The sequence below is a fragment of the Kogia breviceps genome, chromosome 16, assembly GCF_026419965.1.
Source record: "Kogia breviceps isolate mKogBre1 chromosome 16, mKogBre1 haplotype 1, whole genome shotgun sequence".
Lineage (NCBI taxonomy): Eukaryota > Metazoa > Chordata > Mammalia > Artiodactyla > Physeteridae > Kogia > Kogia breviceps.
This window is the reverse complement of record NC_081325.1, coordinates 52,533,949-52,550,502: the sequence shown is the minus strand read 5'-3', so window position 1 is coordinate 52,550,502 and position 16,554 is coordinate 52,533,949. Positions and strand designations below refer to the sequence as shown.

Sequence of the window (16,554 nt, the reverse complement as noted above, 5' to 3'; positions counted from 1 at the left end):
CACGGCTCTGGCCCTGTGCCTACCAGAAGACGACTCTAAATGATTTTCCTACATGAATATCATCCCCGGAAATTCTACACTCGGCTCCTCCGGGCTTTATCTTCTCACCAATCAAAACTTGCTTCCCTAACACTCAAGTACATTACATGGCAGAACCAGAAAGAATAGTTTTGTTAAAACAAAACATGATAAAGAAAAGTGCATAATCTTTTGTCTATCTGGCAACAGGTTCCTGCCTCTATTTTCCAGTTCGAGTTCACGCTGTCCAAGTATAGAAAACATCCCAAAAGAGATTCTTTTAGAAATTATTAATTTTAATTCCATAGGATATACAGAAATAGCTTTTTTCTTAGTTAAATAAAAGAATTAAAATATAACAGGTTAGACGAAGTCCCTTCTGACTACCACCTCTAGTCTTTGTCTATCTTCTGGGTCAACCACAAATAAGAATTTGGTGTGTACCCTTTCAGAACTTTTTCTATGCCTATATTTTTCGGGTATGTATCATGCCATAGGTATAATTTAGTGTTTCTTCTTCTTTTTATTTACATATACGGCCCACTTTTGTGAGTTCTCTTTCTTTAGTATATATACATTTAAAAGTACTGCTCTGTGTCATGCTGCAAATTGCATTGTGTTTCTAACAATACATATGGTAGAAAGTTCTAGGAATAAATCTATGTCTTATTCCTTTTAACTTCTGCAATACATCCTACAATACGAATATACCATAAATTGTTCAGCCCTTTCCATTTATATAAAATTTCTCTTTTGTATTTCTGTTAAGACTCAGGCTGCAATAAACACCCTCATCTATGGTTACTTGTTCACATGAAAACATCATGTGTCTTACTCTAGAATAATTGCCAAAAATGAAATTGCTAGTCATATGCTAAGTGCACTTTAATTGGATAGAAACAAATTGATCACAAAGTAGAACTAATGTATAGTTTTACCAGCAGAGTACTTACCTATGCATTGGCCAAGACTTTGACTGACTGACTTTGATTGATTGACTGACTGATTTAGTTAGTTATTGCCATTCTAGCAAGTGAAAAGGGCTAGCTCAGTTTTGGTCCAAATATCGATAGTTTCCCTTATTCCTAGAAAACTTGACTAGCTTTCCACATTCTTATTGATCATCTGTAATTCCATATTTGTCAGTTATCTGTTTAATTCTTTAATCATTTTTCTATCTTGTTGTCTTTTTGTTATATATTTGTGGAAGTTATATGTTTTAAATATTAATTCTTTGTCTATTATATATTCTGCTAATATTTTCTCCTGGTTTATTTTTCTTTTAACAGTCTTAGCATGTCTTTTGTCACATAAAATCTTGAAATTCTGATTTAAAGAATCAAATTTGTCTTTTTCATTTATGGTGCTTCCATTATAACTTTGTTTATAGTTTTTTGTTTTAAGCCATCCCTACCCCAGTTAATATGTACATGTTTCTGTGTTTGCTTCTTGGATTTGTTTGTCAGTTTATTCATTTATTAATATATCTAGTATTTATAGTCAGATATTTAAGCCATTTTCAATGCATTTTTACTAGTAGTGAGGAGTAAAAGTCTACAAATAATTTTCCAAATTCAAAGTTAATTGTCTCAAAACTGTTTTATTGGATTGTTCACCCTTTCTACCCAGATTTTCAAATTTTCACCTTGCCTGTATACTAGATTTCTACATACACATGGATCCATTTTCAGACTTTAATTTGTCCATTGATGTAATTACCATCTAGTTCCCCCTCCTCCACTTTCTTGAGACTCACATAGACAACTGTGTTAATATGCTTTGGGTTGCAAGGAGTGGAAAACTCAATTGAAATAGATAAACAATTAGAGGTTAAGTATTGAAAAGTCTGTTAAATTGAAAAGTCACTGAAAAAGTCCAGAAGTAGGGTTAGATTCATTCCAGACCTGGTCTAGTGCCTTGTGTGATGTGATTAGGAAATAGTTTCTTAGATGCAAAATAGTTTCTCTCTCTCCATTTCACAGCTTTGCTTCATTAGCACCGACTCCATTCTTGGCAGCCCCCTTGCCATGGTACTGAAAGGCGAGAAAGAAAAATCTGTGTCCAGAACTTCCAGAAAAAGTCTATGAAGTTTACTATTATGGAATCCTTGAATTAAACTCCATCCTCAGGAGGGGAGGGAAAGTCAGAATGAAGTCTGCAAATGGGAAAAGGCTGGGTATTCATCTCAACTCAGATTTTTTGCTTGAGCAGCTGGGTGGAATGATGGTGCCTTTTATTGATATGGGGAAGATTCCAGGAAGAAAATGTGGGAGTTGGGGACAGTGAAAGATCAGTTTATCTTAGATGGGTTCATGTGAAATGCTTGTGAGATATCTAAATGGACTTATCAAGCAGACAGCTGGATATGAGTCAAACTTAAGGGAAAGTTTTGGGCTAGAAATATAAATACGGGGTTCATCCTGGATTTATATTTTACAGATGAAATATAATGCTATGGAAATAGATAAAATCTAGGAGAATTTAGAGAGAAATCAGAAGAAGGCCTAGGACTTACCTTTGAGGAACTCTAGAAGTTAGAGAAAGGAAGGCATGCTATGAAAGAGCCTGACAATGTGTCTTCAGTAAATCAGAAGTTAAACTACGAGTGTGAGGCCAGAGTCTAGGAATATCTCAGTACATGAAGCAGGTAATCTAAAATACGGGCACACATTCATGAGCCTCCAGACAAGAGGGGCAAATAATAATTAACTAATTCCTATGTGGACATTGACATACATTCCTTTAAAACTCATGATAAAAGTATGTTAGAGGGCACATAGATGCACTTGGTGAGGGAGCATAGTTCTGGAATCAGAGAGACCAGTGACTGCCTAACCTTGGTCAAGTTCCTCAATACCTTGAAGCTCTCATTTTACCATGTGCTAAATGGAACCCATCTACTTCATAGGGTTACTGTGAAGGTGGACTATAAGACATACATGAATCCCTGATAGTTGTTTTATTTTCTGCTCCTCACTAGGAATAGGAAATAAAGGGGTAGGAGATGCACTGGGGAGAGTAGGTCTGCATATCCATGTCTAGATATCGTCTGACGGAGAGGTTAATAGTTCTCTAATACCCATAGTAGGGCTTCACTGAGGATATGGCTTGTCAGAAGCTGTTTACATGGCAGGAAGGACATGGCCTGGCCCGGCTGTTCCCTCTCAACCTTTTGAAGTCTTTGCTCCTCCTGTTTCTCCCACACACAGTATCTATAGAAGTCATTTCACATTTCAGTGTGATTTCTAATCATTTCAATCAGGTCTAAAGGAACTACCGTGTCTATCCCTAGGGGATATCTTCTACATCTTGAGTGCATGTCTGAGTTTCTCTTGACTCCAGGTTGTTTAAACATTGCCTTCTCCAGCTCCATATTCTGCTGTGGCAGTGTTTTCTATGTCTTATTCTTCTAATGATTGCTTTTCTCAATGACTTCTTCATGCATTAGTAGACTTTTGGGCACAGATGGTGCTTTGAGAAGTAATCTAATCTCCCATCACTTTGAGTTACTTCACAACTGCAGGGTTACAAGATATTTTTGCTTGGACTTAGTCTTTTAGAATATTTTGACATTACGAAACACTGAAAAGTATATTGTACCAAACAATGCTGTCCTCAGTATGGAGATCAACCAAATGACCTAATGTGTCCTGCCAGTTTTTAACTTCTATTCTATCTTACAGTATGGAATCTATTCATAACATAATAGTCCTTTATGTGAAGAAATGACTATATCATCTAATTCCTTATTTCCATTTTGAACCACAATGTAGCTTCTGATTAAACCATGCATTTAAGTTAGAAAACAGATGAATATCCTTCAATATATGCTATAGCCCTTTGATTAAAAGGTAGAATAGAGGGCTTCCCTGGTGGTGCAGTGGTTAAGAATCCGCCTGCCAATGCACGGGACACGGGTTCGAGCCCTGGTCTGGGAAGATCCCACATGCCGCGGAGCAGCTGGGCCCGTGAGCCACAACTACTGAGCCTGCGCATCTGGAGCCTGTGCTCCAGAAAGGCAGAGGCCGTGATAGTGAGAGGCCCGCGCACCGAGATGAAGAGTGGCCCCCGTTCGCCGCAACTGGAGAAAGCCCTCGCACAGAAACGAAGACCCAACACAGCCAAAATAAATAAATAAATTATAAAAAAACAAAAACATGGCTGCTTTTCTCTCTAAAAAAAAAAAAAAAGGTAGAATAGAAATTGATGAGGTCTATTCATTTTATAATTATCTGAGTTTTTCTTGTGGAGGCAGTAAAAAGACAACAGCACATAGGCTCCTCCTCTTCTAAGTCATATTTATCTTTCACCAAAACCTTTCAGACAGTTTAAAATCAAATCTAAAATCAGTGAATCATCCGATATCTTTTGTTTCAGTACATCAGTCCCGCTTGTTCCACTAGAGACAGTGTATGAATAATATGCTGTTTTATCATTATCAGGATTTAATTATACCAAGCACTTCAGATCTTCAAAGATATTTATCGTTGTCAATTACAATGATATAATTAGAAACAACAGAATTTGACTGATCTGGAGGAATTTTCCTGCCAACAGTTTAATTTTGTTAGTATTTTCCAAGAAGTTTAAGAAATTCTTCATTCAGATTTTGAAGGAAAAAATACATTGACTTCCTTGGTTTGCTGTTCTATACATGAACAGCAAGAGAAAACTAAATTCCATTCATTGCCAAATGGGATAGTTGATCTGTGAAGAGCACCCATTTGTCTTTTATGACAAATGCTCATCCTAAAATCTGGTTCCCAGGACAGCCCCTGACAGATGGCAAGACGGTTATAGATACATCCATGAGCAGTAGTTATTTACTGGATGATTTTCATCAAAGTCATAAAAAGAAAACTATCACAGATGATTAAAAATGCTCTCATGGTGGTTAATAATTTTTAATGGACTTTATTTTTTAAAGCAGTTTTAGGTTCACAGCAAAACTGAGTGGCAGGCACAGAGATTTCCCATTAATTATTATTATTATTTTTTTTTGGCGGTATGCTGACCTCTCACTGTTGTGGCCTCTCCCGTTGCAGAGCACAGGCTCCAGACGCGCAGGCTCCGCGGCCATGGCCCACGGGCCCAGCCGCTCCGCGGCATGTGGGATCCCCCCGGACCGGGACACGAAACCGTGTCCCCTGCATCGGCAGGCAGACTCTCAACCACTGTGCCACCAGGGAAGCCCTCCCATTAATAATTTTTTACACCATCTGAGACTGGACTATCAAAAATGTAAAAGCAAGGCTGCCTTTCTAAGTGAACTACAATTAGTAAATTTATTCAATGTCCAGGAAAGGAGTAAAAGTAGCTATAATTGACCCAAATGCTCCAGCTGGAGGCCTCCTCATCCACTTGCACGGTTGAACGGGTTAACGCCATTAGAAGCTGGAATACATCCAGCGGTCAGCCTAGGCCTTGGGCAAGTGGCTGATTTACTGGGAGGAAGGGTGAGAAGAAAGTGTAGCCAGGCTAAATGAAGAGGAGCAAAGGAAGGTCTTCAGGGGCTGTGAGACCCCAACACCAGAATCATAAGATCTCCAGATCATTCCAGCCAGGGATATTTTAGGTAAAGGTTTTATGAGTCATTCTGAAGTTTTGGTCTATGCTGACACTCCAACCACCTTGCAAATAGAGGGCTTCCTAGAATCCTGAATAAAGTACCTCAAGCCTTTACTTCTAATCTCTTTAGGACCTTGAGCTTCAGAGTAGATCCACTCAGTATTGTTCAGTAAGACTAAGTAAGACTCCTGTGGATCCAGAGCTCCCTTCTTTCTTCAACAGTATCAGATTTGACCAAAGAGGAAACTCAGTGGAAGTGAGGTCATCACAACCTGCCATGGGAAATCAGAGAAACTCAATGTTTTGGTGACTGGCACAGTAGGTGTTTATATGAGTAAAATGTTTACATTTTATTACTTTTTTCTTTCATATGATCACGATTCCAACACCTAGCATTTTCTTATCCTTGATTTAAAAATTACTCAACTAGAGTTGATTAGTGGTCTAATTTTTCTCTTTATTTTACCTGCATAAGAGAAAAATTCTCCCCATTTCTCACTCAGTTTTCCAGGGCATGTGGAAAGGCCTGAGAAATGGCAAATCTGAGTGCCAAAAGCCCATCTTCACATGGTCTAGATTCATAAATACTTCAGAAAAATTAACAACTTATAAAAGCAACAAGCTGCTCCTCAAGTTGTTCTTTCTTAAAACCACTTAGGCAGTAATCCAGAGAAGATTAATTTCAAATCCCTCTGTTTTTTTAAAAGCACAAGTTATGAAGCACTATAAATAATCTTGTGATATGTCCTAATAAATAAATAAAATCAGTGTACCTCCAAGGCCTAAATGTTCTTTGCATTTATGCTGATTTACCACATTTTCTCATGATTGCATATCACTACTCATAAATCACTGCATATTTATCAAAATCTATCATGCATATCTATCATAAGTCTAATCTGAATGGAGCACATCTTCCTAAAACACAAAACGGTATTTCTAAGATGCAAATTTGATCGTGTTAATTCTCTGCTTAAAAATCTTTAGTGACTTTCCTCCATGCCTATAGTATTATACTAAATCTTCACATGACTTTTCCAGCTATAATCAGAACCATATCTACCACCCTGGCTTTATATTCCTTTTCCTACAGTCCATGTGTCCTAGACAGCTGACAACTGTTTCTTTTCCAAACTTGCTCTGGCCCATTCAAGCTCTCTGCTTTGGCTCAGACTCTTCCTTCTGATTTCCAATTTCCTTTACCATTGCTGTACTTCCAACTATCAATACCCTTACCATCAGTGTCTTTCAAAACCTACCAATGCCTTCACATTCAATTTAAGTATCATCTCTTTCAAAACGCTTTCTCCCAGTGTGTCCCAACCAGAAGTGATGTTACTGAGTCCAAGCTTGTACTGCTCACTGCACGACAGGCCAATAAATCGAAGGAAGAATTGTTGGGGCAAGGAATACCGACTTTATTCAGAAAGCCAGCAGACCAAGAAGATGGTGGACTAGTGTCCCAAAGAACCATCTTGCCTGGGTTTGGATGCTAGTTTCTTTTTTTTTTTTCCTGCGGTACGTGGGCGTCTCCCCACTGTGGCCTCTCCCGTTGCGGAGCACAGGCTCTGGACGCGCCGGCTCAGCAGCCATGGTTCACGGGCCCAGCCGCTCTGCAGCATGTGGGGTCTTCCCGGACCGGGGCATGAACCCGCATCCCCTGCATCGGCAGGCAGACTCTCAACCACTCTGCCACCTTTGCTAGTTTCTTTTATAGAACAAAGAGGGGGAGGTGAGGAAGTAAAGTAAAAAAGGCAGTTAGTTGTTGCAAATATTTCCTGGTTCTGCCCAGACTCCAGAGGGGATATGTTAATTTCTTCTTTCCTATAGCCATTTACAGGTGGGCCCAGTCAGGATTTTTCCTGTGAGCTAAACAAAAGTATTTTAGCTTAACACTCAGGCATGGGTGGCAGGATTCGGGAGATGGGCCATTATGTGTACTTTAAGCTATAGGCAACATCCCTTTAGTGATTAACTTGTAGCAAAGGCAATACAATACAAAGCTTAAAGTAAAAGAGGCAGATCCAGTATGGAGTCAGACTTGTTCTTCCCTATTACAGTAATATTGTCATCCTTTGGATTGCCACAACAGTTGGTTCCTACATCTCTGATGTCATTTATCACTCTGCACAACTTTGTAATTATTTGTGTACATATTGGTTGGCCTTCACATAGCCCCTCATCTCATAGAGCATGGCATCCACAGTAGGCCCTAGCTGAGCATGTCTTGCATTTAATTGACAGTATAATTAAGAACTAAAGCTCTGAGGCTGTATTAACATTCTAAAAGACTTTGGTCCAATGTTAAAGTATTTTTTTTATAAATATATTCAAATTTTGTCATACTTGGTAGTGACAAAGAAAGTCTTTATTCGGGCTAAATTTGAAGACAAAGGCGCCCAATAAAACAACAGCAACAACAAAAAATAGAGTAATTACAGCGTTTAATAAGAAACACTCCCTGAAAATTAAAAAAAGCATTACAAAGTTTACACTCAGTTAGTGAGTAAAGAGAAAATCATATGTGTACAAGGACCCCTCAGGTGCCACCAGCCTCTTAGGCTGGCTCCTCCCATTCTATCTGCCCTGGTTTCCTGAGGAAACACTTCCAATATGAACTGCCCTAATGCTATCTGGCCCTATAAGAAGTTGGAAGGCATTGTAAAAGTTTCAAATGTTCCTAATATAATCAATATCTGGGTCGCATTTACATTGAGGCTTGTTATCTGTTAGAACCTTTATAACTTGGATTCCTTTAGTAATTATACAGTAGCTTCCACTTAGAAATTGATTCCTCCCTTTCAGTTTACTTACACCAAAAGCAGTCCGCTGGTTCTGCATACATGGATTGAACCAACTGAAGATATAAAAAATTCCCAAAAAAATTCCAGAGAGTTCCAAAAGCAAAATTTGAATCTTCCACACACTGACAACTATTTACATAGCATTTCCATTGCATTTATAACTATTTACATAGCATTTACATTGTATTAGTTATTATAAGTAATCTAGAGGTGATTTAAAGCGTATGGGAGAAATTTCATAATGCCTGCCACCTAGAAAGCTCTTAGAACATTTGCTTTTGGGGTTGATTTTTAGTTTTGTTGTTGTTGTTTTAATGAAAAGGAGCATTCCTTTTCTGTTTTCTGCCCTTAAAAAAACATTAAATTTAAGTAAAAATTAAGTATGTGGGAAGATGTATATAGGTTATATGCAAATACAACACCATTTCATATAAGGGATTTGAGCATCCACAGATTTTGGTACTGGGGGAGGGTGTGTGGGGGGATACTGGAACTAATGTCCCCCACCCCATACCAAGCAGACAGCTGTATTAAGTAGTACTAAGTAAGGCTGGAAGTATGGGGAAATTCCCACTGTCATTAAAAGCATTCTGGCCTATACTTAAGCCTGGAGACATCTTACCTCCCAATAAAGCTCGCCCTGCTCCTAACTTTTCCTCCTCTACCCTTTAAGAAGCACAATGCCTAGTGTTTATTTTTCCCAGCCTTGAAGCCTAGGATCCATCTCAGAAATATTAAGGAGATAAGAGTAACCTATAAAATCTCTAAAGATACTCTTAAATTTACAGCAAACAATGGACTATTTACTTGCCTTATCTGAGGATGGGTGTTCCCTTTAGTTCATTAGAGAGAAGCCTGGGGCAGAGGAAATTTACACAAGGGACTCTGGGCCTCCCAAATCTCCTAGGAAGTGGCCAGACATTCAGGGCACCAGCCCCTCTGACCTCTGCCAGTCCAGCCAGATTCTAAACACAACATATTGTTTCAAATAAGACCCTCCCTCTTTTTACTGAAACTACACATTTTGTTATAACTTAAACAGGACGAATGTAGGTGGAACAGGTAGATGCAATAAGACTGTTGCATCATTCAGATGTGGAAATAAATAAAGACCACCCAAACAGAATATGCTGAGGCTGTTCATTTGGAGGTTGCTGTAGAGACAGAGTCAGCCACCCTCCCTAGCACTTGGCAGAGATTCAGAGGCAGGCAGGCAGGGGAGAGGGAAAGTTTACTGATAAAACAAGGAAGGCTTCAGGTATACTCTGCAAGTTTTTGAAATGGGGAAGCTGGAGGTGGGCTAACTAGAAGTGGGGCATCCTATGCTATTAGTTTGGGGAGCATATTTGGCTTTTTCTGGTTGACCTTGAGATGGAAACAGTGACAAAAATTAAGGAAGCTGGCCTTTATTGAGCAAGTCCTGGCTGTTTGGGACCAAACGCTACAGAAGTTGTGGTTTGGTTTCCTGGGCTGGTTGCTGTCAGAGCTCTAGTCTCCGTGTGGCCTGGCTATTTTCTGTTTGTATGCTCAGTCTCTCACAGGACTTTTGTTGTTGTTCATTTTTAAATCATTTTAAAATAAAATAAATATCTAGGAAGTCATCGAAAGCTTAAGAGTAGAAACAAACTATACTCTTGTCTCTGGATATTAACTCTAGAACCAGGCATAGTCTCAGCCCTCAGGAGGTTCTTCTCATTTAAAATGTTTGCCTTCAAAGGAAATTTAAAAAACACTACCATGTAGTCATTAAAAACCAGAAGTTGCCAACGTTCGTAAAGTTAAAAGCCATCAACAGTGATCATTATTAATATATTCCTCTTTTACCATGAATTAGCTATGTGGTCACTAGTGATTGGATAATTTTCTTTCTCTATTAATGTTAATAAGTGAATAGCACAATTTTCTCCGAGTGTAGTATTAGTCTATCTTGCCCATTGCCCCCTGCCCTGAAAACTCCAGTTTATTATTCCATTATCATCTCAGTAAAAATGTGACCCTTCCAATCCCAATTAGGCAAATTCATTAGGTTCAATCTCTATGTTACCAATTTTGATATATATTTCTAATAATATATCATCTTTATAGGTATTTAACTATTACGTCTTAATTGCCTCCATATTTTTGCCTACGTCCAAGTCATCTTTGTGCTCTTAGCATTTGGAGTATGTTGAATGAATAATTAAATGAAACCAGCAAGTCAAGCAAATCTTTGTAAAGTTTGAATTCTGGTAGTCAGTCTTTTTTTTTTTTTTTTTTTGTGGTACGCGGGCCTCTCACTGTTGTGGCCTCTCCCGCTGAGGAGCACAGGCTCCAGACGCGGAGGCTCAGGGGCCATGGCTCACGGGCCCAGCCGCTCCACGGCATGTGGGATCTTCCCGTACCGGGGCACGAACCCGTGTCCCCTGCATCGGCAGGCGGACTCCCAACCACTGCCCCACCAGGGAAGTCCCCGGTAGTCAGTCTTGAGGTTGATTGGGATGAAGCTTTTGGGAACACATTACAGGATACCAATACAATATGATGCAAAATGTGAAACAAAGATTTTGCATGATTTACTTATTTATCCATCAAATATTATTAAGAGCTGTTTCATGCTAGCCACTGTGCTAGGAACTGGGAAAATATTAGTAAACAAAATACAGGTGAATTATATTTATAAAAATCTCTTCTTGAAAGGGTCTACCTTCCATCTCTGTCTACAGAGTTCCATTTCCATGAATTTGATAGTGAACCAAGACCAGGTGGCTGACAACATGTTGAAATTCCCATACTGTATTTTTTTCTCTCCTTCAGTATCTACAGTGTGTAGACATGAACCTAATGGACATTCAGTCAATGTGTGCTGAATTGGATTTCTATCACTATTTGTCCACTAAAGTGACTCCAATGTTATGACCATCCAAGACTTAGAAGAGAGGCTACTTTTTCTCTCCTTCTTTGGCTCCCACCCGTTCAAGTGCAGACAATAGTTTTAATTTTTCCTGGTATGCAAAATTGTGAGTATAGGGACTTGTAGTGTCAAATCAGTTGGGTAAAATTAAGGGTGGGAGGGATCCGAAATATGATAACACTAGAAAATTCTGTAGAAGTGAAGACTGCATTTCCCAGTTATGAGACAGTCTGGTATTGGGGCTATGATGTCTAACTTTAAAAGCACGGTTGTAGTTCTTACCTCTCTCTCATGGAATGGTATGATCTTGGACAAGACGCTTCCGCTTTTTCAGTCTTAATTTCCTCATTTGTAATAGGCAAGGGTTATAAAGATTAATTTCAAAGTCAATAGTATTGTTCTAGGCAAAAACCTGACCAAAGCATCTAGACTATCTCAGTTCTGTGGGTCTGATAGTCTTCCTAGTGTTTAGTAGTCTTTCTCAAGGCAGTCCTAACTTATGCGTGTTCCCAAGCAGGGTGCTGATGGGTGACCAGGGTTTTCCCTGAAATCCACATGGTCAAGATGTTGGCCATATTGTTTATTCCCACCCTGGATAGTTCTCATGATATGCTTTATTCTTCTACCTCTCATGCAGAAATAAATGAGGAAAGAGAATAAGGATAACTGTGTAGAAATAACTTTGAAGTAGATGATGTTCCTTTTCCACTCGAAGAAAAAGGCTCTCTCGATTCAGTTTTTCACAGCCCTCAACCTGTCACTGACTTTTTCTCCTTAAATTTCAGGTATAGTTTCACTTTTACATATGAAAGGCTGAGTCTCCAAATTCAAGATTATTAACTTTAATGAACAGTAACCTGGCTTCTATAGGTTTAAACATGTGATCTGTCCGGATGCTTCAAAAAGTCTCACATATACACATATCTTCCAATTCCATCCCCACTAATATATATATTTTATGTTTTTCTTAAATATATATTGAATATTTAAGGACTGATCCTTAAAATAAGGAAGGGAGGATCATTTCTTTACTTCTTATGTAACTCACGCCTCCTCTTCCTCCCAAATTGCCTAGTAAAAATCCCTTACATAGCACATGCCATAATGCCTAGCTCCCCTAACAGACTATGAGTTTTATAGGGTAGGCTCTGTGTCTTAGAGATATTAGATTCGTCACCTAACACATAATTTGAGTTGTTGAATAAACAACTGAATGGATGAATGAATATGTGAGTCTCTTAACAACAAGGGCTTTTAAGAATATTTATATAACTGAGCTGCCACTGTAAATTTACATCTATATGTGATGGGTGGGACCATCGGGCAACTTGGAATTTAAAACAGAATTATTGTGAAACTTCTCATTTGGACTGAAGACAAAGTGAAGTTCTGCGAATTGAGAGAAAGGAACAGACATAAATCTTCTCCTGTCATCATCAGAGCAACACAAACTTCGGCTTAATTCACTGTACAATGGCAGAGAGGTTGCCTTCAGTCATGACCTCAATTACCTGGCTTTAGAATAATCTCAGAATGAGAGAAATAATGAAGCTCGGTTCACTTTATTTCTGAGGCTCTAAAGAAAGCAATGGCAAGTTAACATTTATTGAATGTCTACTGCAGACAAGGTACCAGATTTTTTGACCTTTCATATATGAACTTGTATTTAACTTAATCTTTACAACACTGAGAGGTGAAATTAGTTACTATCATTATTCTACATGAAAAGCTAGTGAAAGTTATATTTTAATGTCTCTTCAAGATGCTTAATAATATTCTAACCCCTTCCACAATTTTATACTTTGGACTGTGAAGGAGATGAGAACAACAGATAGCCATATTTTTCTTCCAACTCTGATACTAAAGCTACAGAAATAAAAGGTTATCTTTTTACACAGGGAGTGATACAGCTTGGAATCTTTAAAATAGCTTTAAATGTACTAAAAGGTTTTAGAGTTAATACACTAAGAATTGTTATTTATACTGATTTTCTCCTTAATTTCATTATCTATCCACAAAAAAATCTTTTAATAATGGTTTTTCACCATCTGTAAAATAATGATAGAGTAAATTGCAACACTTAAAGGATTTCAAAGAAACACTAAATTTTCTTGCCATTGTTTTCAGTATGGGTTATACAACAGAGTCCAAACAATAAAGAAAAGAATCTCATGAAAAAGACTCAAAAGGGATCTACCCCCAAGATAACAGCAGGAGGAGATCTTTGGACCCTCTCTCCGGCAAAACAAGCAAAACCAGTGAACAGTATTTTTAAGAAGAAAAACAACAGCAACGCAGTGTCTGGAAATTGTCCTAATGGTGTACAGCAAATGGAACATTTATTTGAGAAAACCTACTAAAACTCAGTAAGAACACTGAGAGTCTGTACATCTGAGCCAACCTGCTCGCTCCATCTCTACCCCCAGTTCATCCTGACAGAAACTCCAATCCAGGTGAATGTAGCCAAGAAATGGGCTCTCCCTCCCTTCAGCTTCCAATGAAGGGTTAACCATATTTCATTGAGAGAGGCAAGTCACTGATGCCGAAAGCTCGGCCTCTCTGTACACCAGTGCCGAATCAAATCTCGGAGACAGAGTTCTGGGTGAAGTAGAAAAGAATAGCTTTATTGTTCTTCCAGGCACAGGCGGACACAGTGGGGTCCTGCCTCAGAAAACTGTGTGTCCCAACCCCAGAGGATTTGATGAGGGGTTTTATAAACAATGGTTCAAGGGTGGGGTCTCTGACATGATAAGATTAGGGTGTGTGCAGGGCGTGTACTTCCTTCATCTTGTCTCAGGTGGTGGGTCTCCTAATCTTGATGAGCTTCTCTGGTCCCTTTCATCTCACCTCAGGTGGTTTCTTGGCTGCTCCTCCCTTGATTAGCAACTGTTCAGATCTGCCCTTTGGAACTCAGGGAAGGTCATAGAGGCTGGAGTCTTGCTTACAAGAAACGGGGTACAAAAAGACCTCTGGAAGATGGGGACTCCCACGCATCGGCTCATAGCCGGGAGACAAGCGGAAGCGAATAAGCAACATGTAAGATGTCAGAAATGCCTGGAATTTGGGCATTGGACTTATGAATGCACAGGAAAAAGAAAGTACCTACATAGGCCTTCAAGAACAGCAGAACTAAAGCAAGCTTTAAAAGAAAAAGAAAACAGATTATTATTACAAGAAAGCATTGGAGAAACTACTGTAGAAAGAAAGACCAAGAAAAAAAGGTCTAAGAGTGTAACCAGTTCCAGTAGCAATAGCAGTGACAGTTCAGCCAGTGATTCTTCATCAGAGAGTGAAGAGACATCTACCTCGTCCTCCTGAGAGGACAGTGACTCTGATGAAAGCTCCTCCAGTTCATATCTTTAGCCTCCTCCACAAGCTCTTCCTCGTCCTCTGATGCAGAAGAGATTCCAGCTCTTCTAGTAATAGCAGCAGCAGCACAGATAGTAGCTCTGAGGATGGACAACCAAAGAAGGAAAAGAAATAGAATTGTTCCATCCATAGTGGACTGATGGACCAAAAACATCAATGTGATTCTTAGAAGGGAATTTAGAACGTGTTAAGACCAAATAGGTTAACTGATCAAAATTTTTAGAGTCCAAAAGTTTCTAAATGTTTTACATTGTAAGAGCATAAAGAGTATTAATCATGGATTATATCTATAAAGACTTTTTTATTTTAGGGGTGAATCTTGTTTTTCTTTTTTATCTTTAAAATATATCTCTAAAATTAATCAAAGCTGAAATCTAGTAAATCTTTCTGTGATGAAACCTTTCTTTTCTCCCTGTGAAATAAATGCCATATTTTGTTATATGTTTGTGCTATGTACCAGACATGTTTTCAGGATAATGCCTCAGAATATCTATCTGGCTATGAATTTCTAATGCTTTTGGCTGTATGTTATTGTGTAAGATTTAATACCTCTATAAACTTAGAGTTTTCCTACTGTTAATAAATGTGCTCTATTTTTATGTTCATGTTCAGAAAGTTGTTCTGACTTCTTGCTTAAATGAAAAGTTCAAGAAATCTATTAATAAATTTATACCTTTTGGATGGTACAAGTTTCAAGTTACTGTGTTGTATCATTCATTTTCTTCTGGTTCTTAGAGTTACCCTTTTATGACAAAAATTATTCTAGAGGAACTTAAAAAGGAACAAAATTCTGAAACTACATAGAACTCTAATCTTGGTGCCTTTTGATAAATTCAGTGTATCAGAAAAGAAAACAGTCATTTAAAAAGCTAACTTAAGTAAAAGTGATATAAATACCACTGTGTGTTGATATGCTATAAAAGGTACCATTCAAAGGGGAAAAAAAGGTAGGAGGAAGAGAGGTAATTTTTATAGAAAATTAGAGTGACGTTGGTTGCCTTTTATTAAAGTATTCTTATGTTTTCATAAAGATTGCCTTTTACCATTTTGCAATTGTGGTATGACAGTTTATATGGTAACTGGTTGTATATGACAGTCTACTGCATAAATATGAATGACTTGGATTAATCTGGTATGTTTACATAGCATATACACAGTTGAAATCTAGCATGAAAGTTTAAAAAGAAATACTGCACAGTATTTCTTAAAAATAAAGCAGTAGGCCATGGTGAAATTATTTGGTTTAACATCACATTATTTTGTGATATCTTTTAAACTTTTTGGAAAGAGGTATCATTTGTAGAAAAATCTTGATTTGGGTTAAATATAGGTTTTTAAAGTACAGATGTTGTCTTTTTATATTTTTATGAAAAAGCAGTAGAAAATTACTTTTGAAGAAAATGGACTTTTATTTAAATGTTTAAATATATGTATGTTGTGAGTTTAAAGGGCTGTAATTACCTGTTTGACATAACTGTTGCTTTCAATGATTGTAAATAAACTCTCAAAACATCATTTTAAGGCTCCATACAGAATGTGTCAGTTGACAGGCAAATTTAATAAATTACTAATGAAATACAATTTACAAAGTAATCTCTGTAAGGGTAATTTTAGCAATTAAACTTGGAAGGGAAACAAATGTGTACATAGGTTACATCACTTGTAATTAAATAAAGCTCTGTTTGTGCTGATGAGCTTAGAAAAAAAAAAAAGGCCTCTGTGCCTGGGAACCCCAAAGGGCCCCCTTTGGTTTCATCACTGGAATTTCTCATTCCCTCCAACTCCAAGTTGAAGAGGATAAATTCCAGGTATTACTGGAGGTTGGCGGAGAGTTACTGAGAGGTTCACCCAGCCCTCACTTAGAACCTGGAAGGTCTTCTCCAGCCATGGCTGGCAAGAATACTG

The 16,554-nt window shown here is 38.1% G+C and overlaps 1 pseudogene; it reads left to right on the top strand.

Moving 5' to 3' along the window:
* The first annotated feature begins 14,256 nt into the window (after window positions 1-14,256).
* LOC131743195 (zinc finger CCHC domain-containing protein 10 pseudogene) lies at window positions 14,257-14,764 on the top strand (annotated as a pseudogene).
* Window positions 14,765-16,554: the final 1,790 nt, after the last annotated feature.